General features: G+C 45.2%; 1 protein-coding gene across 2 annotated transcripts in view; it reads left to right on the top strand.

Moving 5' to 3' along the window:
- The window catches only part of FAM163A (family with sequence similarity 163 member A), a 120728-nt gene that overhangs the window by 62380 nt on the left and 35012 nt on the right, over nucleotides 1-23336 (top strand). The window contains exon 1 of one of the 2 annotated variants that reach the window (XM_053250616.1): nucleotides 19788-19979. The exons of the other annotated variant lie outside the window; for it this stretch is intronic. The gene's annotated coding sequence lies outside the window, so the exon portion shown is untranslated. Of the gene's footprint in view, nucleotides 1-19787; nucleotides 19980-23336 lie in introns of those variants that run through there. 2 annotated transcript variants of the gene reach the window in all.

Below are 23336 nucleotides of genomic sequence, written 5' to 3'. Positions count from 1 at the left end.
TCAATGCGTTCCACACGCCCTTTGCTGTAGCCCGATTCCTTAGGTTAAGCAATAGGTCAGAGGGTCTCCTTGTGGCTTCTGCTCTTTCCAGGCTGCTTCAAGGTCATTTGCCCTTCAGGGTCATTCTGGGCTGTATACTGGGTTGCTCTGAAGAAGTCTGGGCCCCATAACCTGTTGCAGAATGTGAGCTGCCTGCGTGGCTTTCAGAACAAACACCAATGCAAGGTTTAAGACAACTTTACTTGTGAGAGAGACGCTTAGAGGCCAGTACATAAGTTGCTGATTCACACACCAGGGAAGGAGAGTAGAAACTCCCTGCTAGCCCAAGCCATACAGAGGAAACTATAGTGCCCCCTCTGGCTCCACAGTAGACTACATGCAAATATACACAACAAGTTAGGCTGCAGCTGTGGCATATCCCAACAGGGCCTTCCATGAGGCAAGGCGGGGCAGTCATCTCAGACAGAAGATTACTGAGGTGCCAGTGAGGCAGGAAGATGCCCTCTTGCCCCTGCTTCCAAAGCAGGGGGTGGAGGGAAAGGAGGGTGCATGCAAGGGGGTGGCATTTGGTGCCCTGCCTGAGGCACACAGAAGTCTTTGGCCACCACTGCTCCCCAACCCCTCCATCTGCAATATGGTGACAATTACCTTACAGTGCAGTTTAAGGATTACAAAAAGATATGCCCTGTGAATGCTGTGAATATCCAAAAGCACTATACGAGTGCTAAGTATTATTTCCTGTGGCTTCTGGTTCCTAACATATAAGCCACAATTCTCCACCTGCCAATATTCCTATACAAAGGTTGGCATGGCTAATTATGTCCATACCCCTCCATGAAGCCACCCCCTGCTTCTGCCTGTTCTATCCCGTGGAGACTTTCATGAGCATATGTTCTGTTCCTTCTCTTGGCCAAGTTGATAGATAGACACGTGATGATAGTAGCCGTGATTTAAAGTATTTTTTTTGACATCAGTTGAGGATGTGCATAGTTGTGTTGGAGAACTATGTCCATAATTGTCCTGTAGAGGAGAGGAATCGCTTTATACCCCCATCCATCACAATTAGTATTTTAAATTTTTCTGCCTTTGAAAAAACAATGAGGCCATTCTCATGACCAGCCCAACCTGGATAGTAAGAGCTGGTCATCTGCAGCCCCAGGATCGCTCCTGATCCCACCGCTCCTCCCTGGGATAGCCCTGATTGGCAACACAGGCTTAAAGTGAGGTAGGAGGAGGACAAGCAGTACCAGAACTGGATAATGGTGAGGCAATTTTTTTTTTATTTTGAAAAACTGCTGATAAACCTGCCACGATTCAGAAGCTTCAACTGGAAGAAGCTCCACGGCCAGGGTCCCACAGCATACCCCTAACCTGGTCCCGCCTCTCCCTCCCTCTCCCTCCCTCTCCATCCATGTGACCTGAATGGCAGGCTTAGCAGTGAGGGAAACACTGGTGCTGAGCATCAGGAAGGAGGGGTGCTGCCTGACACTCCTCCCCCTTCTCTCCTGGAGTGGAGGACAGCAGTGTAGTGTGCAAGTGATTCAAGGAGCGGGAACATTTTGTGTACCTCCATGTATCTTCTATGAAGCTTCAGCATACCCTCAGGGGTCCTGGTACCCCTGGCTGAAAACTCTTGTGCTAATACAAGTGTACAGGCATGTGAATATCATGCTAATGCAAGTGTACAGACCTTTGCATGTCCTGCCCACATGATCTGTCCATGTCTTTGTGGTGGAATTGAAGGATTGTGCATGCAGGGCAGATCTACAAACAGATGTACTGTATAGGTCTCAGCATGTATGTGATGTTGTTCTGCAGACAGTGGGAGCCTGAGGCTCACTCTTGTGCCTCCACTGCATGGAGAACATGCATGGGGGCAAAATGTGAACAGACCTTGAATGCTAGTTGCAGTGCATTCCGTGTGTAGTTTTATAAGGTTTCCGCTTTCTTCTTGAGGTCTCCAAGGAAAGGAGTGAAATCTTAGGTTGAGGGGCCAGAATCCATGGCTGGCTGTTCTCTGCTTGATTTGAGAGCTGTTTGCTCTGCTTCTCTTCTCCTCCATGTCCATTAGGCCACACTCGTAAGGCACAAGCAAGCCGCTCTTCCCCTTCCCTCACCAGGTACTATTCTCTGCCAACACCAGGTAATTTCCATCCTCTGATCTGCCAGTTCCACCCATCCTGCCCCACTCTCGGCATCGGATCCTTGGGACACCTGGCGACACTCATCCTACAGTTGTTAAGCACCTGCAGAGTCCCTTCCTTTTTGGGATTTGCAGATGGCTGTCCAGCTGGGGTTGGCTGGATGGCAGCTCAAGGGAGGTTTTTGCCAGACAATCCTGGTCCAGGGCGGGAGGGATTTATAGACCCAGTCCAGGGCATTCAAGAGCTGTTTCACTTATTATTATTTTTACATTTATATCCCGCTCTTCCTCTAAGGAGCCCAGAGCGGTGTCCTTGAGTTTCTCTTTCACAACAACCCTGTGAAGTAGGTTAGGCTGAGAGAGAAGTGACTGGCCCAGAGTCACCCAGCTAGTATTATGGCTGAATGGGGATTTGAACTCGGGTCTCCCCAGTCCTAGTGCAGCACTCTAACCACTACACCACGCTGGCTTTTATGCATGTTCTTCACTTGATGTCTGTAGCAGCATCAGGTAATAGCTTGGATATGTGAACAGATATCACAGATAGAAGTTTCACATCACCTAAAATACCATGCTTTTTAAAAGTTCACATATTCAGCTTGAAATATCTAATGATATATGTGCGCATGTAAGTTGGCTCCAAGAATCTAGCCCTAATAGTATGTGTTACAGGCTTGGCTAACATCACTTAACAGCATAAGTACTAAAATAATCTCACTCTGTCTGTAAGGCATCCAAATCAGGGAGGGCTTAGACCTTTGCCTATTGTTTGTCAATGTAATCTGTTTTGAAAAGGTAGCCCCTCTTGCTTCTTTTCCAATTAGGCCTTTTAGAAGATTCTGGTAAGACAGAAACTGGTCTAATTTGACAGACAGACATTTCATTGAATTAAGCAAACACAATGGAAAGTGAAGCAGCAGCTGGCAAGGGAGGACTGGGGCAGAATGGGCCAGTGAAAGAATAGAGGGAGCGAGGCTTGGATGACGTGGGCTTGGCTGTTTATCTAATATTCTTTATGACTGCCAATTTGCAATAAAAAGAGGTTACTGGAGTTGAAAAACAAACAACATTCAGTCTTGTTGCCAGCTGTATTCTTATTAAGTCCTGAGGGAGTTTTGCCTCTGAAATAAGAGAGTCCTGTCTGTGCTGGAAAATGAAAAATGGACTCTGCTTGGTTTTCATATCAGGATGGCAGTGCTGATCAGCTAGTATGCTAGGTAGGTACCAGAAAAAGAAGGGCCCCAGCTAAAACTGAGATCCCTTGTGGTACAATGATCTTCCAATGTGCTTTCCTGCTCTTCAGAAGAGGGTAGTAGTAAAGTCATTTGCTAATTGAAAAATGGGTGTGTAATGGTCAGGGATCCAGCATTTGGAACCTAGGCAGTATAAGAAAGCAGAACGTCTTTGTGTCTGGTCTGACTCTACATCATACCACCCCTGCTAACCTGGCAAAGAGGCACCTTTTAACGTGGTGATTCTCTTTATTTAGCAGGGGGAAAGTAACTGGCCCTATCGACCCTCAGCACAGACCCTCCAGTGACTGTTGCTGGTGTCTATCTTATGTTTCCTTTTAGATTGTGAGCCCTCTGGGGACAGGGAGCCATCTTATTTATTTATTATTTCTCTGTGTAAACTGCCCTGAGCCATTTTTGGAAGGGCAGTATAGAAATTGAATGAATGAATGAATGAATTTGCTGAGGAAAAGGCATATCCATTGCATGACAAGGAATCAGTGTTGTTTTCCTTCAAAAGTTCAGATTTTTATTCATCCATCCATCCATCCATTTGATTTATATACCCCTCCCTAAAGTGACTCAGGGCTGGGGCAACATCTACCAATAAGTTAACATTTGTTTCTAAATATTTTTCTAGGTTTTTCCCCTCCTGCCCCTTCATTTTCTTTTCCAGATCAGCATGCTTCCCTTTTAACTTCTGAGTCCTTCTTCTTTCTGATTTTTCAGTTCAGCTGTTAAAATTGAGTGGAGGCTGTTAGTTGTAAACAACGGATGCAGCTCTTCCTCGTCATCTCTATCTTGTTTCCCCCTTCATCTCTTCCCTCATGTTATTTAGGCATCTTCTCCATTCTGGAACCCATATTTATCAAAAAGATCTGTGATTTGTTGTCAGAACTTCCATTGATCCATTGCACAGTTACTGTAACACAATATTACATTGTGAAATTCCAGTACTAATATTTTACCCTTTCAAGGCAATCACAATAAACTAAATGAACAAAATCTGATCTCAAAACAGTCAATGAATGATAACGTTACATTCAGATATATGATCCTGCTGGAGAATTTCCTCTTTCTCAATAAAATGTTTCATTTGATCCAGAATCAACAAATGGCAGCAGTTGTATTAAATTGTACAATCCAAAAGGATTTTTATCCTTCTAAAATAACCACAATAATTGCTCAAGTCAGCGATTTTAAAAAATCATCAAATAGCAGTGTCAGTTAAAGTACACAGTTCCAATAATATTTTCTTTTACCAAAAAAGTCTGTGGAGTGGGGGTGGGACAACCAATGACAGTAAAACTGAATTGCACAGTCCTGATAAAAAGTCTTTGCCCTTTTGTAGTAGCTATAATGAAGTGATTGTACAGATCAAGAATCAAAGGGGCTCAACAGGCAACGGCAAAAAATCTCACAGTTCAATGACAATCTTCTTCTTTTTCAAACTAGTCGCAGTAAGAAGACTGCGCTCCTCCAAATTTCCCAAAGCACTGCAGTCTTGGCTCAGCAGAAAAGCACAAAAAATAGATCAAATAGATGCACAAAACCAGGATCAGAAAGATACAGCAGTAGTAGTTAATTTTATAAATATAACCACATAGAACTTATTTTCTGAGGGACAGGGAGTGAAGGAAGTGGCTCAGACCACTATAACTGAAGGGTCTACCCTGAAAATCTCCTTGATGCCTCCAAGAACGATGAAAAATCAACACACCCTTTGCCACTGTTCTTTGTTGCTTGCTTGTGGCATCTGCCAAAGGCAGTGGTCAACATCCGGAATAGCATTGGCACATGCATCAGGGCAAGTTCCAGACTAGTGCTGCGATCCTCAAGGACATGTTTTGGTGATGCACCCGCTGTGCTTCATCAAAATATGTCCCTGAGGGTTGCAGCAGTAATCTGGAATTTGCATTGCAACATGTGCGGTGCTAGTTGGATGTCAGCCATTGCCTCCAACTGTGACTGTAACCTTTGTAGTGCTGGGAATGGAAGCTTTCTCTGATCCACCTGGAATCAAAGACTCTTCCACTCCCCACATTTGGCAAGGGAAGGTCCATGGCTGTGACATCATGGACCTTCTAACCTGAATGAGGCTGATGAGACTCACTCCAGAGGGAGGGAGATGTAGCTTGCCTCTCTGCTTGCAGTCCCAGGTCTGCCAGTGGTGCCAGATGTATTATCAACCCTGACTGTCCACGAGTTGAACTTATATTGCAAAATGCCTCTTAGCTACCAGAAAACTGTCTGTAGCATATAGTGCCCCCGCCCCGCCCCCTGCAAGAATACAGAAATTGGTTGTTCAAGATGTAGATTATCAGTGGAAGGAAATCATGGGCATATTTTACCTCCTGGTTGGGAGGAGAGCAGGTCTTGTGGGAGCAAGCATGAATTGTCCCCTTTGCTAAGCTGGGTCTGCCCTGGTTTGTATTTGAATGGGAGACTACATTGCTAACTTGCTAACCCTTGCTAACTTGGCAAAGAGGCACCTTTTAATGTGGTGATTCTCTTTATTGAGCAGTGGGGAGAGTAACTGGCCCTATTGACCCCCAACACAGTACCTCCAGTGACTGTTGCTGGTGTCTATCTTATGTTTCTTTTTAGATTGTGAGCCCTTTGGGGGACAGTGTTCCATCTTATTTATTAGTTATTTCTCTGTGTAAACCACCCTGAGCCATTCTTGGAAGGGCGGTATAGAAATCAACTAACTAACTAACTAACTAACTAAATAAATAAATAAATAAAACACGTGTGAGCACTGTAAGACATACCCCTTAGGGGATGGGGCCGCTCTCGGAAGAACATCCGCAGGTTCCAAAGTTCTCTCCCTGGCATCTCCAAGATAGGGCTGAGAGAGACTTCTGCCTGCAGCCTTGGAGAAGCCATTTCCAATCTGTGTAGTAGACAATACTGAGCTAGACAGACCAATGATCTGACTTGGTATATGGCAGCTTCCTATTGTTCCTGTGTACCACTGAATGTGGCGATGCATTTATTAACGATATGGTCTCCAGAAAATGTATGTTTTAGGGGGAAAGAAATAGCGCCAGATTGAAACAACAAGAACAAAATGGGGGAAAACAACCCAGCATTTGTAAATAGTCAGAGGGTGTTGACCATTCTGAGCAGCATCAGTATACTTTGGGGAGGATGGGGGGAAGAGCAAGTGCAGTGAGTGGTGGTTGCGAGACAGCTGGTGACAGCTGGAAGTGATAGTCGGTCTGAGAAACTGCAGCCAGCTACTCACCATCACAGATTCTGTGAGAAAAAGAAGGATCCCCAGCACAGCACCCTTAGATCGTGAGCCCTTTGTGGATGGGGAACCTCTATCTATCTATCTATCTATCTATCTATCTATCTATCTATCTATCTATCTATCTATATCTGTGTAAGCTGCTTTGGAAACTTCTCTTGAAAAGTGGTATATAGATATCCGTTGTATCCATTGTATTACAGACTGATCCACAAATATATTTGCTAGACTGGGGGTGTGAATGTAGCAGAGTGATATAAGAAAGGCATAGGGAAGAATGAATGCATATAATCAGAGGAGAATGTGACAGGAGCAACATTATAGAAGGAATAAAGATGAAAACATTACACATCTAATTAAAGAAGAGATGGAAGAAAATAAGGCACTAAAGGTTAGAAAAATCATAGATAGTATCTATGGTCTTAGAGAGAACTTAGTGCTCTCTAAGTGTAGAGAGCAGCAATAGCTTAAAGTTATAAAATTAACTGTAAGTACCTAAGGAGAAATGGAAAATATTGATGTGAATGCAAAAACAAAAAAAAACCCCTTGTGAATGTTTTAAATTGTGCAAATATATAATGATCTGAAAGTTTATAACCAAACAGAGGTACTGTCAATGAGAACAGTCCGCAGCAATGGTGGCGACGGCAAGAGTACAACTTTCTTTGTGCGCTGCTGCTGCCACAGCTGCCTCGGCCCCCTGCCACAGCCCCGCACCCTGCTCCTCAGTGAGCTGCCATCTCCACAGCAGCTCCATTTAGGCTGCTGTAACTGTGAGCTGCAGTCAGCTCGGCAGCTGCGGGGCAATATGATGATGTCGTAGTCTAGCAAGCTGGCCACAGCTCACGGCTACTGCCGCCTTAATGGAGCTGCTGTGGAGATAGCAGCCAAGGCGGGTCTGGGGCCCAGGGCCTGCAGGGAGAGAGGTGACAGAGGTGAGGCGAGGAGGGGTTCGTGGAGCCACCCTGGAGATGGCAGCCGAGTGGGGTGCAAGGCCTGCAGGGGAGAGGTGGCAGGTGAGCAGGGCCCAGGGACCCCTCTTCTCAGAGGAGACCTGAGCTTGTGTTCTTGGAATGTGTCCAGCCAATTATAGATGCATCACTCAATAAAAATGTGGAAGTATAGTAAGGGGAAGTAGAAGATCATATAAATATACTATTGAAAAGAGCTTGTGGAAATCTACCCCAAAAAGTGTATTGTTTCAGATCTATTGTAGATCTGTTTAAGACAGATCAATATGTAGATCTATTTAAGTAGCCCAGCAAAGCATAAGCCCAATTGTTCTCATAATCTCATAAGGTGGGTAGTGTTAAGGGAAAAATCTTAAACTTCATTTCAAGTGATTAATAACAGTGCAAAGTTGACTGATGTAAAGTGGGGGGGGGGATAAAACTGAGAGCAAAGGAGGAACTTCCTAAAATAGATTGAAGTTGTGGTTCAAAAATGAGGTTTTGTGACTGGATCTCCTGAATGATTTTTTTAAAGCTTAAAAGTGTGTGTGTGTGTGTGTGTGTGTGTGTACACGTGTGTGTGTGTGTGTGTGTGAGAGAGAGAGAGAGAGAGAGAGAGAGAGAGAGAGAGAGAGAGAGAACTAGTTAGCTTAGGGCAATGGTGTCAGGGGAGAGGGTTCTGAATCCTTTCCCCACTATGCGTTCCCAACTAAAATTGCCCCCCACTCTGAGTGTTGCTAGGAAAAGAAGTCAAGTACCAACTCGATTACACAACTTTACCTTTACCTGTACTGTGCCCATCTCTGTCTCACATTGAGACACTGCTATATGGAAGGACATTTCTGATCAGGGGGAAAGTGTCAAGGAAAGAGATGGGTGATGCTCTCAGCACCCCTGCCCTGATCCAGTTGTTCACCCCCCTCTTTTACACACACACACACACACACACACACACACACACACACCATACCATTACTACTTCAAGCTTTACAAATGGCATATTGTATGTAGTTTGGCCCTGTGTTGTCGTAAAGGCTATCGAGATAGATATTTGTATATACTGTACACTTGCATATATTGTATATTTAGATTAAGGGCAACAGAGAGAGTTGCTTGTATGCAAAGAAAGCAAAACTGTAATAAATAAAATAAATAAAAGGGGACTGCCAAACAAAGAGGAAGAGAGGACATCCAAGGTGTGCATGTGCATTCGTGTGTATTCATGGTATCAAGCTGAGTACAGCAGAGGAAACATTGTAAAGGAAATTGGCTTTCTTATGGAAAATAGAATGACAAAGGGAAAAAAGCTGAACAGATGTGTGTTCATCAGGCAGAAATAAGAAAGAAAAATATAGGAAACAGCAATGTGATAGTGTTTATTGAAAAGTGTTGCTTGAGCACACAACAATATGCCTTTATGTGCTGAAATAGCTACAGCCTTTCACTGTGCGAAACACACCATTCATTTTGATATAGGCAATTTGAAATACATTGTGTCGGCATTGTTGAGACAAAAATTTTGTTTGTGGGTATACTGGTGATCATTACATAATATGTTGTTGCAATGGAAAGCTCACTGTCCCATTAGCAGAATATCCAAGATGTTTACAGTTTCTCTTAACTGGTGCACATCCATTTCCACAGCATTTTCTAATATTATTTGTCACTGAAACAATACACTTTGTTTTGTACCTGTTGAAGTTCATTCTAAACTCCACTTATATAGAATATTTCATTTTCAAATGCAGGGAATAATGGCTATTATCCTGATTAACTTAATAGTACTACCCAGGATTTACTCAAGGGCTACTGAATTTCAAAGGGGTACCTGTCCTGCATCCTCTAGTAATGTGTGCATCTACACCAGGCCTGCTCAACTTTGGCCCTCCTGCAGATGTTGGCCTACAACTCCCATAATTCCTGGCTATTGGCTGCTATGGCTAGGGATTATGGGAGTTGTAGTCCAAAAACAGCTGGGGGGCGCAAAGTTGAGCAGGCCTGATCTACACCTTCTAGGACAGGAGTGTCCAGATGTTGTTGGGCTACTACTCCTATCATCTCCAGCCCCTATGGTTGAAGGGGGACCCAAGGTTGGGGAACCCTGCCCTAGAAGACAACACAAGAGGGCAGAGTATATTGGAAGATTGTTGTGACCAAATGATGGAAGCCAGGGAGCTGGCAAAACTCATTGCTTTGCTGTGTGCAATGAATTCTTACTGTCCCAGAACCATGCCTCTAGAGCAGGGATTCTCAACGTTGGGTCCCCAGATGTTATTGGAACTCAACTCCCATAATCCCCAACCAAAGGCAACTGGGGCTAGGGATTATGGGAGTTGAAGTCCAATAACATCTGGGTACCCAACATTGAGAATCCCTGCTCTAGACCATTATTTGAAAGTCACAGGCAAGGCTGAACTGAAGCTGAAGTCTAAGGAAATTCATGTTATTGTTCAGAATAAGGGTTCTACTAAAATTATACGATGGTTCTCTCAGTCACACCAATGAGAATGAATCATGAGTGTGTAAAATTTTGAACTGGGAGGGTTTGTTTGTTTTTATCTATGTTGTGTTTGTCCTGGCTTTTGACCTCTTAAAGGGCTGAGAAACACAAGGCAGAGCAAAGGCTTGGGGTTGAAAGGATTAAGGTTGAACTTGCTTGTAATTAGATAGCTCAAATGCAAACATGCTACAAATACAGTATTGGATGTTCTAGTTGTTTTTTATTTCATACAAAGCTTCATATGCAGACAGTTGTACCTTTTGGATCAATTAATTTGCTCCACCCTACTTTGCAGATTGGCACTGCCGTGAGTTACATTTATGTTTTCCTAATGTGAGCTGAAACCGTCTTGGTTATGGAGGTGTTCAGAACTAGTTGCCAGCTTTTGCTGGCTTGGACTGGAACCAAACCAGAACAATCACAGCTGAAGCTGACCAGAACTGCCCCCACCCCCACCCAGGCAATGTAATGGGTTTATTCCTAGCTGGTCCCCACTGAGTCATCTTTCAAATATGGGAGAGGAAGCCAGAGAGCCAAGCTGTGTCATGTGAATATTACAGAAAGGGCTTGTTCTATTGATTGCTTACATTAAAATAAAAGCCTCTTAATTTGTTTGCTGTGTTTACACACCAAAATCATGTAATGAAAGCAAAACAGAAGTTGGCAAGATGACCCCTGAAGGGAACTGATGCTGAAGTATTGTGCTATTTTGTCTTTTTAGTCGGTGCTTGTGAAAGCAAAACTGTTGGAAGGAAGTGGCTTGTATGATTGCAATGCTTGTCTGAGTTGGTATTATAGGCTTCTGTGAGTAGTGCTCCCCTGGACTTTTTATTTCCAGTAGGAGGACTACCTTGTCACCATTTCTATAGTCCATCCAATCCCAAGGGTTCATGGGGGGTTACTCTACTACTGGAAAATGCCTCTTGTCCAGGAGGTTCACAGTAAACTAGACAGAGGCATACACACTTTCACTCATTCCAGAGAGCTCTACCGGTGGGAAATCCATACCCCCTGTAAACCCACCAACTCCTGAGAAGAGATGTGTAAAAGTGAGAGAAGTGGCCCCAGCCTAAATTGTGGGGTGTATTTTGAGCCGCCTGCCACACAACTAGGTAGCACTATCATCTATTCAAAACAAAACACAAACTTGATCAATTGATCAGACATACATTGATGAAAAAATAGTCACATATTTACAGCAGATCTGTTAGAAGAGTACCAACAAGGAGAACTGTTGTAAGCTTTGGAGAGCACCATGCAAAATCATAGGGAGGTCCATTCTGCCCTCAGCAAATGCAGAGTTTGGTGACAGCCCTCACTCCTGGACATTTGAAACCTGTCACTGTGGTGCTCTGATTATGGCTTGTCTGTGTATGTTTCTGTGTCCTCCTTGCTGTTCAGCGATGCCTGATATAGCTGTTCAGATATAGCACATGGCCAATAGAAAATGATAGAATTTGAGAGCTGCAAAGGACTTCTAGTCCAGACCTTGATTCTGTGTGTGTGTGTGTGTGTGTGTGTGTGTGTGTGTGTGTGTGTGTGTAAGAGCCAACCCAAAAATTTAGGAGCCAGACTGCCCTCTGCTCCATGGAGGACTTATCGCTTGCTGCCAACAATGCTCTCTACTCCATGGGAGCGGGTGGACTTGCCACACTCCCAGCAATGTCCTCTGCTCTTGCCTGGATTGCTAACTCCATAGGCGGAACTGGGGGGGCAGGCAGGGCACGTGCCCTAGGCGCCACTGAGGAGGGGGTGCCACGCCAGTTCCTGACCCCCCACCCCACTGCCCACCTGCCCAGCCCCAGGGCCTCTCAGCCACTTGCCTCCAGCTCCGGCCTAAGATCGGCAACAAGGCCTAGGATGAGAGCGGCCTGCAAACTGCAGAGCTTTCTCTCCCTGCCTCTCAGCTGATCGGCGGGTGGGCGGGGCTTCCAGAGAGGCCTCCGAGTAGGCCTCCCTGAAGCCTGAACTTGGCAGGCCAAGCAAGCCAGGAAGGAGGAGGCAGGCAGAGTTCTGAAGCAGACCCTCTGCCCAGACCAGCCAGCACAGCTTTTGCCAGGTAGGCTGTGAATTCCTTTTTGTGGTTGCACCCCCCAACCATATATAGGGATCTGCTTGCCATAGGGCTTTGATGGGGGGGGGGAGACTGAGAAGCCTCTGAATACTTAATTTAAAACAGACTGAAAAATGTGCTGGCTTTAAAAACAAAAACTATCTAAAAAGGCCTATAAGTGGCTTGTTTCATGGCAGAAAATTACAAAAACTTCTGGAACAAGTATATTTATTTATTTATTTTCATTCATTCATTCATTCATAAATGCACTTATGTTCAAGTTGTTTTGCAACCCAGAAGGTCTGAGTGAGAACTGTGAAGCATGTGTTGTGCTTTTATTTTATTTTTCTTGTGTGTGAACTGCTCTCCAATAACTTGCAGGGACTTCAGGGTAAATCTGGCCAACATGTGAATGCAGCATCTCCATTCCAGAGGAGATGTGTGTTAAAGCGCTTTAAAATCCTTGTGTGAAAAACCTCCCGGAATCAAACTTTGCTGAATTTGTTCAGAATTCTGAAAAAACAAACATAGGCTCACCCTGCATGGTTGAAAGTGTCTTTTGCTAATCTGCAGTGAGGGGGCCATTTTAATAATTAGTGTTGCTACACTGTGTTCTAGGCATTAAAAGTAGCACAAATATATAGTACTCAATGTATATCACTATATACTGTAAAGTGTGTGTGTGTGTGTGTGTGTGTGTGTGTATTCAGTGAAATGTATTTCCAGGCAGCATACTTATTTTGAAATATCAGACGTAAATCCTTGGGGGCCTGGGGTGTGTGGAGGCCCTGGACTTTGAGGGGCTGGGGGTCCATTTTAAAATCTCATCTTGGCCCATTCCAACCTTGCTATGCCCCTGGCGGTCACTACACATGGGTTTCTGAACAACACCTGCACAGAAGAAACTTCCATATAGAAAATGTGTCTCTTGTAAATTGACCCTGAATTTTCCATCCATGACTGGGATATCTGAGAGTTAGGGTCAATAACAAAAGAGCAGCACACTGCTTGTGACAGGAAGGGGCAAATTACAATGATTTCTTAGTCTGGCAGGGGCTCATTTTGGCCCTGGCAGAACTTGGCTGTCTGTTCCTGTTGCAAATTCCTCTGTCTAGTGTGGCAAACTAATGTATCCTCCTCCCTCTTGGTGTCAAAGTAAGCACTGGTGTGGTGAATGCACATATTCCCCATCATGAGTCAACAGTCATCATAAGACAAAGGCTGGCAGGAATCATTCACTGGTTTATAGACCCACCACCACCACCTTCTTCTTCTTCCACTATTTTGCTAGTGGCTATTTGGGCAGGTGATCCTCTAGGACAAAGTCATGTTTTTTAAAAAGAATGAGATGAGACAGAGAAAATGACACTTTGAATCCTCACATAACTCCAGACTGTTGTTCTAAGTCTTTTACAGAGAAGGCTCATGTTTTCAGGTTTTGATCAACAACCATGCCTAGATGGTACAGTGTTCCTTTTAACAGGGATTTCCAGATATTGTTGACTACAAGTCCCAACATTCCTGTTTGGACAGGGGCGCAATTTCAGTTCTTGCCCTAGGCGCTATTTTCCCTGGTTACGCCTCTGGCTAACTCCTCCTCCTGGGCATGTCCGTCTGGCTCAGGCAGGTGACAGACGGACACAACCAGAAGGAGTGAGCAGCCTGCCTTCATCTTTCTTGCTCACTCTTCCTCCTGGTTGCATATGTCCATCACCTGGCTCAGGCACCATGGCAAGCTGCCATCTGGGAACAGCCAAGCCCTGTTCTAGCCCAATCCCATGCTCAGTGCAGGAGTCTGCAGGATCCCTGACAGATGTCTGTCCAGTTTCTGCTTGAACATCTCTAGTGAAGGAGAGCTCACTGCTGCACGAAGCAGACTATTGCACAGACGGCTCTTACAGATAGGAGATGGCCTTAGAAACTAGGCCATGTGTCTTAAAGGTAAGGGAAGAGGGAGAATAAGCTCTTTTAAGAGAGTTGCACGGCAGTGGGGTGTTTGCCCCTAAATGGAAAATGTATGCATTCAGGGCCCGGCCTCCTGAACGGCTGAGAAGTAAGGCACAAAGGAAGAAGGGCTGTTGGTACCAGATGACCCCTTAATGCAATTAGAAGGATGAGCCACTGACACAAAGCCATTCCTGACGACTTAGAAATTATGACAGTAGTTGTCCAACAATCGCTAGTCAGTTGGCAATATATAGTCAGTCAAATAACCAGTGTCCCAACTGGGTAGTTTCTAAGTCTTGGTGGTGCTTTTAGTGGAGTGAAAGACCAGGATCAGGGTGAACTTCCGAAAACTGTTGTGGGCTGTGCTGCTGGTGCTGTGGCTGTTGGCAAAACCTCCTATTGACTTGCATACTGTGCACATTTTGGCATGGACGTCATTGAAGGAGAATAAATATAGAACATCACAGTGTTATTAATTTACAGAGTCACTTTTCGGAGCATAACTTCACATTAGAGTGCAGCATCAATTAAAGCAAATGTATCTCTGCATCAACTGGCCCCAGTGGACTTTAACACTGTTTCTATCCTCCGCCAAGGATTGCCTGCTCTTTTCTTTTTAACTCTTTATGTGCTGTTGTTTTAATTAATTCTGAAACACTGAGGGGAAAGTGTAGTTTACATTCGGATTAGTAGCCATTTATAAATCAAATTTAAATATTGATTTCCACATTGTGGAAAGCATCCTGAAGTGCAAAAAGATGCTGGTAAATAATTTTGAGAACATAAGAGTTGTCTTGCTGACTCAGATTAAAGCCTGTTCAATATTCTGTATCCTACCTTGGTCCGCCAGATGCCTCTGGAAACTCATAAGCATAGGGCATGAAGGTGATGATCAGCTCTTGTTTGGTCCCAAGCATTTGATATTAATAATAATAATAATAATAATTATTATTATTATTATTATTATATTTTACATTTTATATCCTGCTCTTCCTCCAAGGAGCCCAGAGCGGTGTGCTACATACTTAAGTTTCTCCTCATAACAACCCTGTGAAGTAGCTTAGGCTGAGAGAGAAGTGACTGGCCCAGACTCACCCAGCAAGTATCATGGCTGAATGGGGATTTGAACTCTGGTCTCCCTGGTCCTAGTCCAGCACTCTAACCACTGCACCACGCTGGCTCATTCAGAGGTATATTCTGTGATGGCCCAGTGAAAGCCAGTTCCTGAGGCCTAAGAGCAATTTGCTGCCTTGCTGGCCTCACACCATCTCTCTCCTCTCCTCTTTCCCCTCCTGGCCATGTTGTCCTGAACTTGCCAGCCCTGGCCCCTGAACCACTGCGCCCCCCCCCATCATTGCCCCTCTTCCCTCCCTTTTCAGGGGCATGCTCTACTCCTGTCCATCAGCTCCTATTCTGGCTTTGAAGCAGGCAGTGTCCAAATTTGGCTGCCCAGGGTCTGTCCACTCTGTCTATTGGCTGCATTCCCACTGCTGCTTGAGCAGCAGCATCCAGCTCACTTGCCCATCCATCCATTGCTGCCATTGCCTCTCCAGTGTGTGATGCTGGGGAGACCGCAGCAGTGATGGATGTGCAGGTAGTGAACGACCGGGCTTGAGCAGCTGTGGCAGTGCTGATGGCTGGAGAGGACAGACCCTGGACAGGTGAAGCTGGATGCTGTAAGGGAGCAATGGGGGAGCTGGGTGATCAGGCAGAGCATGCCCCAGGTGGAGAAATGGGAGGGAATAGGAGTGGCCGCAGGCCAGGAGGTGGAGCTGGTGAGACAAAGAGTGTGCCCCAGAGGGAGAGGACTTGGAGCGAGGAAAAAGGAGAGAAGAGGGGCAGCTGCAATCAACCAGCAGCAGGCAGGTGGGATTGTTTGTTTATGACATGTATAGCCTGCTCTTCCTCCAAGGAGCCCAGAGCGGTCTACTACATACTTAAGTTTCTCCTCACAACAACAGGACAAAACTAACCATAAGCAAACTCTAGAGAACAATGCCCCTAGAGGGCATTCACATTATGGGTGTTTTTTTGAACTTAAGTAGTAGCCACAGGAGGTCAGTGGAATGGACTTTAACCCTTGGCTCTTGTTGCAGTCCCGGGAAGAGACTGACACCAATGGGACTTCCCCTCTTGGGGCAAGTGGTAGCATTGGGCCCCTGAGGCTGCAGCCAACGGGTAAATCATAAAACGCCGCCCCACACCAGAGTCAAAATCTGGACCAGGATCTCCTATAATGACTGTTAGAAAAGTTAGAAAACAGACACACAAGACCAAACTATGCATTTAATGTAACAGGTTGTTTGGCCTTAAACTGGCCTTAAACATTTTCTTTCTTTCTTTCTTTCTCTCTCTCTCTCTCTCTCTCTCTCTCTCTCTCTTCCTTCCATTTCTATACCGCTCTTCCAAAAATGGCTCAGGGCAGTTTACACAGAGAAATAATAAATAAATAAGATGGATCCTTGTCCCCAAAGGGCTCACAATCTAAAAGAAACATAAGACAGACACCAGCAACAGGAGGTACAGTGCTGGGGGTGGATAGGGTCATCTTGTGGCAGTTACTTCCATATATTAACTGCACAGTGTGTGAAGAAGTACTGTGAGTATGATGAGAAAAGAAGAAGCATTTCTCTTGTGTCACTAGAACTCAAGAGTTGTTCAGTGATTGACAGTAGGGTCAGGACTGACAAAACTTGTGGCTGGCCAGAGTTTATGCTAAGCTTCCCCCCCCCACACACACACAGCTGCACAAGAAGCCAGTCGAGCCCCTCCCTCACCACCTCCAATCTCTGAATATCTCCCAAACATTTTCTAATTGAAAAAGCAAAAGATAGCAGAAGGAAAGGGGAAGTGAGAATGAACAGCGAATTTAAGAGAAAGAGCCAGAGAGACGAGGGAAGGAAGGATAGGAAAATAAAAGAAGGTGTCTTGCAAAGAATGGATGAGATTATCTTCCTTCCCCAACTATACATGAGAACGGAGACATTTTTTTGTTCTTCTACAATGCTATTCCTTATGGGATCCCCTCTTTCCAAATGCACAAAACATAGTTCCCACTGCACACAATTTTTCACACTGCACAAAATGTGTCCAGTTGCATATTAGAATAAACCCTGCTGGCTGCTTTTGGAAAGGGAAAATGCACCCTTGCTGGACTCTTGCTCTAATCTAGCAAAGCCATCCTTCCCCTATTCTCTTACTCTCCAATTAGTTTAATTCAGAGTTTCTTAACCTTGGACCCCCAGGTGTTGTTGGACTACAACTCCCACAATCCCCAGCCACAAAGGCCATAGTCCAACAATATCTGGGGGCCCAAGTTTAAGAAACCCTGGTTTAATTAGTTAATTTACTATACTGCCTTTCTTCCAGAAATTGGTACTTAAGGCAGATGAAACCCTACTCACATTGTTGCATCACTGATAATGCGCTTTGATCCCAGCCCAGCCAACTGCTTTACTGTGTCAGATGCAGAAAGAGAGGAGGACACAAATAATGACTAGAAATACTATCCACCAGTTTTAAGACTGGAAGCATGTCTGGTTGATGCTAGGTAGCCATCATATGCTTCATCCTCCCCAGGGGTCTCATGTACTGAAGTGCCTGAGATGTGGTACAAAATGTTGCCTTGCCCCATACCCCTGGGGGAGGCACCCCCTTTTCAAAACCAATGCTTGCCAGCTTTGGGAGTACATGGGAGGGGCAGGGAGCAAGGAAGGTTGCCAGTTACCTTCCCTTTTCTCCTTGTTCTTGCAAGCTTTGTAAGGAGCGTGAGGAGAGGCTCCCCTTGCAATGTTTGCATGGGTTAAATCAATCCCAAAGAGCTGCTCCCATGGCGACAGTGTGGGGCATCTTGCCACCCTGTCCCCCCCCCCCAATTAATCTGGTACCTTAGACAACTGCCTCAGCTTGCCTCATGAAAAGGCCACCCTTGTTCCCGCCCTCCACCCCAAGCAGGCAAAGCTGCTGTGCAGGGCCAAAGCTCAGTGGCATTGTGACAGGATGGCTCTCAGAAAAAGAGGGTGGACAGACTTGGAGACCAAGCTTAGCCCAGGGCTCCTATTGGAGGTGTGGAGAAACAGTTTGAGAAAATTCTCTGGGAGAAACCCTTGGGAGAAAATCCTTAGGAGGAGCTCTTTGAAAACCAAAAATCTTTCTGATTTCACTTTGGAGAAATGTTGGTCCCAACCCTACCTAAATCATCGAGGTATCTGCATCCAGGCCAGCTAAAGGGAGAAAATGGCGCCTTTCTCTGGAAAATATAACTGAGATTTTCATTTTTTTAAATGGAATTTGGATTACTAACTTCTTGTGTAGGACTAGAACAAATTGTGCCCTTCTGATCTGCCAGCTGAATGTTTAGATTATTTTTCACCCACAGATCTTTGAGTTTCCTTTAATTGCTTATCCTATGATGATACGAACTTTGCACTTTCTTAAGTTTTGATTAGAGCAATGTTGGATCAAAGACATGAAGCTAGTATCTCAATAGTAGTGGTATTTTAATGATATTTAACAAAGAGAACTGTTTTCTTTTACAAATAGGCAAAAGAAGTGTTTTTGTTTTGAAAAATCACTGTGCCTTGTCTGAATTCAGATACTGACATATATTGCTAAACACAACACTATCACTACTGAATGTTTTGCTTTTATCAAAATCCAATTAAAATTCTCTTTCTTAATCCTCAATCCATGCATTAGTATATTGAATGTACAAATAGGACTTTCATCTACTCTAATTACCTAAGGTAGGTCATTTATTGAAGTCATCCTATTTAAATCAGTATTCTGAAAGTTCCCATCTTTGGAAACCTTTAAAACTGGCAAAATTTTAATCACAGCATAGCAGTAGAGGGAAAATATATCATCCACCCCTTAAATTACTATGACTGGAAACCTTTGCACACTTATTTTGGGAGTAATCTCTGCTGAATACAATGTGTAAGGCTGGACTATTACTTCTTTTTGAAAATGTGTTTTGCAAATATGTATACTCAATGTTTCTTTTTAAAGTAGACCAGGAAGGTGGATCAACAGTGTTCATGTGCAGGTTAAGGAGTGCATGAATGGTTGAATGAACTTTTTTTTGTGGGACTGTTGTTAGTGGAGCCATATTGGAGAGCCACATGGAGATTTTCTGTGCAGTGGTGTGTTCCAAATTATAGCTCCAGGGCAACAGGACATGGAAACATCCAATTATTGGAACCCTACTAATGTAATACAAAGGGGGCTATTCTAATTGCAATAAGACAGTTGTTCTAAGAACTCTCTCTCTCTCTCTCTCTCTCTCTCTCTCTCTCTCTCTCAATTTACATTTCTCTACTCACATGCAATTGTCAAGCTTTCTTGCTAGGAACCTTTTGGAGAATGGTGAACACTGCCTTGTTTGAATGGTGTTGATGTTGAGAGGCAGTTGCTACTGTTACTTTTCTGAATCTGTCATGACCCTAGATCCAGTACACACACCTCTTGGAGAACAAGATGGACAGCTCAGGGGGTGAGATGATGGGAAGAACCTATTACCCAGACCCCGGGTGACTCTGTGCCACTGGACCCCCTACACCAGAAGAACGGAGGGAACCTGAATCAGCACCTTCAGCATGACCTAAGGACAAAGCCCAGCCTTCAAGTTGGAGGATGGAAGTGTCCCAGCATTAACAGAGCTCCACTCCCCCCACAAGCATCGCTGGAGCCAATACCTATGAAATTGGACATGGCCCCTTTAATAAACAGGCTCTTCCTTAGGGAAGGGGTGGTGCCAAGGCAGCCACCTTAAAATCTGGCTGTCTGCTCTAAGAAGGTGCTGGATCAACCTTCAATTAATGGTTGCATTTGCAGCTGCTGCAATCCTGCTTGACACTAACTGGGGTTCTTACTCTTGGTCTCTGGAACTTGTCCAAGGTTGGTAGTGCTCCTTGGCACAAGCAAAAATGTCCATTATTTTGACAGACAGGATGCATGTGGAGGGGGAAACCTGTACACTGAAGGACCTCTGGGTGTGCAAGGTATGCTTTGTGCATAAAGATGCATCCTATCTGTTGAAAGGTTCCCTCGTGGCAAACACTGTCAAGGGATAGGCAGGGCTTGGCCCCACAACAGTGCTGTTTCCAAGTGCAACACTTTCTTTTTTACTATAGCAATGAATGGCACCCATTCACTTATGAGTAAATGAAGGGTGCATGGAGCAAACGCTGTCCCCTGTCCTTTATGGCCCCAGTGACTGGGCCACTCCATATCTGCATAGCCCCCATCCTGGATTCTGTTTCATGAGCATGATAAGAGTGTGATAGAATGCTGAGCATTTGCATAAAGAGAACTAGGCTGTTTGACTGGCTTGCTGCCCAGTTTGCTTTTCTGGTCTTAATAGATGTTTGGGTCATTGTGATTTTTGTACTTCAGTTGTTGTAAGCTGTTAGAAGAGCCTGCAGAGAAGTTAGCAAGTGGGACATAATATATTAGAATATACTAAAGGATAAGCCAGAGGAAAAGGAGCAAGGGAGATGTATGAATAGCAATACTTCAGCAGAATTAACAAGCCCAGAATGTCACACCTTCGTGGGCATGTGTGTAATGAAGCAGTCCACTCGGAAAAGCAGTAAGGTAAGGAGCACCCGTCAGGGACAGATCTAGTCCAGATTCAAATAGAAGCCAGAGGTCAAAGCCAGGTAATCAGTTCAACAGGGATGAGCTGAGGCAGAGTCAAACAGACAGGAGGTCTGGACTCTGGAGCCAAGGAATCTGTCAACAGGGATGAGCCGAGCTGGAGCCAAACACAAGCAGAAGGTCAGAAGCCAACGAATCGCACAGCAAGAACTAGAAACCAGAGCATGTCCACAAACTGAAGTTGCTTCAGCAAGAAGCAGAGGCAAACGGAGGCCTTAAGTGGCAGCCGGAGGTGATGCCATGCCCAAGCCTGGAATGTCCTTTTGTCTTAAAGGGCCTGTCTCCTCATTTCCAGGCGCTGGCTCTGGTGGGGCTGGGTAGAGGGCTGGTGCCTCTGCATCATCCTCCGAGGATAAGGGTAGGGGAGTGCTGAGAGGGCCCGCAGGCATGGGAGACACTAGTGTTGGAGGAGGAAGCCACTTGAACCCCCCCTCATCCAGAGAGTGCTCTGTGCCAGACCCCGGCATTGTGAGGTCAGCAGGGCCTGTCTCTAGCGGGGTGCGGGGCTGGGAGCAAATGACCATGTGCAGGGCCTCCTTAACATTTCATATCATTACAGAATCAGACTGATGGATGACATACAGTGCCAATAGTGTGAGTGAGGTTTTTGGACATGTCCAACCAGCTTGGGCATATCATGCATTTCTAAAGAAATAGAAATAAAAAGCACAACACATGCTTCACAGTTCTCAGACTTTCTGGGTTGCAAATCAACTTGAGCATAGTGCATTAATTAATTGATATTTGTTGCAGAAGTTTTTGTAATTTTCTGCCATGAAGCAAGCCACTTATAGGACTTTTTGGATGTGGTTGTTTGTTTGTTTTAAATTAAAGGGGGAAAATAACCAACAAATTGTCCAATCCACTTCAGTTTAAATATACATATTCCTCCCACCCTGCCCTCTCTGCTCAATACCAAAGCCCTATGCCAAGTCATAGGTGATCTAAAGGCTGGGCAGAAAGGGGGGCTTTTTACCCTTTTTTATGAAGGCAAAGGGTAGATTCCTCCATATGGGGGTGGAATGATGGTCTAAGGGGGAGGCTTCATTTCCAGACATTTTTGTAATTTTCTGCCATGAAGCAAGCCACTTATAGGACTTTTTGAATGGTTTTTTTTAAATTAAAGGGGGGGATATTAAAAACCAACAATTTGCCCAATCCACTTCAATTTAAATATACATATTCCTCCCACTGTGCCCTACATCTCTGATCTATGGCAAGCCAATCCCTAAATATCCAAGGCGGGGCGGGGGGGATAACCACAAAAAAAGGAATCACTTCATACCTCCATTACTAAGGCTGGGCTGGGCAGAGGGTCTGCAGAGAGCTCTGGTTTCTGGACACTCTCTGCCTGCCTGTCTGCTTCCTTGCTTCCTTCCTAAGCTTCAGGCTTCAGCGAGGCCTGCATGGAGACCTCTCTGGAAGCCCCGCTGAACAGCTGAGGGGTGGAGAGAGAGGGAACTCTAACAGCTTGCCTGGGAGCCTTTTAAGCTGCACACAGACACAAAAGATCAGCTCCAGCTGGGCTGCGGGGAAAGATAAATGGCTGGGGGAGGGGGAGAGGAGGGCAGGATGCACCAAAGTGTGCCCAGAGCGGGACCTGTGCCACCATGGGGCTCCGGGCAATTGCCCTGGTTGCCCCACCCTAAGGACAGCTGTGGGGGTCAGTTTCAGGGCTAATGACTGCTCCCTCCAGTGACTCCTCAGAGTCAGACCCAGTTACGATGGAGTCAGGCTTGGGCTTGATGACACAGAGCTTCTCTGAGCGCTTGATCGCAGCACACCTGCCAGAGGGAGGAGAAGTGAGGGGACTCCAAAAATTATCTGGATTTTAAAATGTATTGTACAGTAATGGGTATAAATGTAGAAAAGCCGTCTTATTATTCACTAGAAATAATAAGCATTTTCCTTACACTCCATTGAAGTGAATGAGCCATGTATAAGAGAATAGCCCTGTCAATTTCAGCAGGGTTCTTCAACAGCCACAGTTCCCAGGGGACTGCATCCATTATCCCTAATAATCAAAAGGTGGCCTCCTCAAAGCATTTATATGGAATATTGACAGACGCTGTCTGGTAACTGGACTCAAGGGCCTGCAAAGCTGCCTTGCTAAGGAAAGTTATTAATTCTAAAGAGCTCATCTCATTACCACTGCATGCCGCTGGGTGGGTCGTTATCTATTTGTGGCACCCATTACTGCAAATCGCCCCCACAGTGAGTAATTTACACTTGTGTGTCCTTCTTTGTCCCTCCACCCTGACCTTTGGTTTCCTTTGGAGAAAGAACAGGATGCTTTTTGGCAGGAGAAGCTTCTGTCCCGGTCATCCAGGGTGTGGCACAAAAGCTGAAGCCAGCAACATCAACCTTCCTACACAGCCTGTCACCACTTGTGTATCCTCACCCACGAGTGCAAATTATTCCCTGTGGGGGGAGTGGCCTGTTTTGAAAGGCAGTCAGACGCACATGCGCACACAGGGCCAGTGTCTGCACAAAGCACCTGCCCTTGGGGAGCTGCCAAGGGCCCATCACCCTCAAGCAGGGCCTCAAGCCTGCCCCGATGCCCTGGGAAGAACTGGGCCCAAGCAGCAATTGGTG

Source organism: Hemicordylus capensis, chromosome 4 (genome assembly GCF_027244095.1).
Source record: "Hemicordylus capensis ecotype Gifberg chromosome 4, rHemCap1.1.pri, whole genome shotgun sequence".
NCBI classification, from domain to species: Eukaryota; Metazoa; Chordata; class Lepidosauria; order Squamata; family Cordylidae; genus Hemicordylus; species Hemicordylus capensis.
This window is presented reverse-complemented; position numbering and strand designations above follow the sequence as displayed.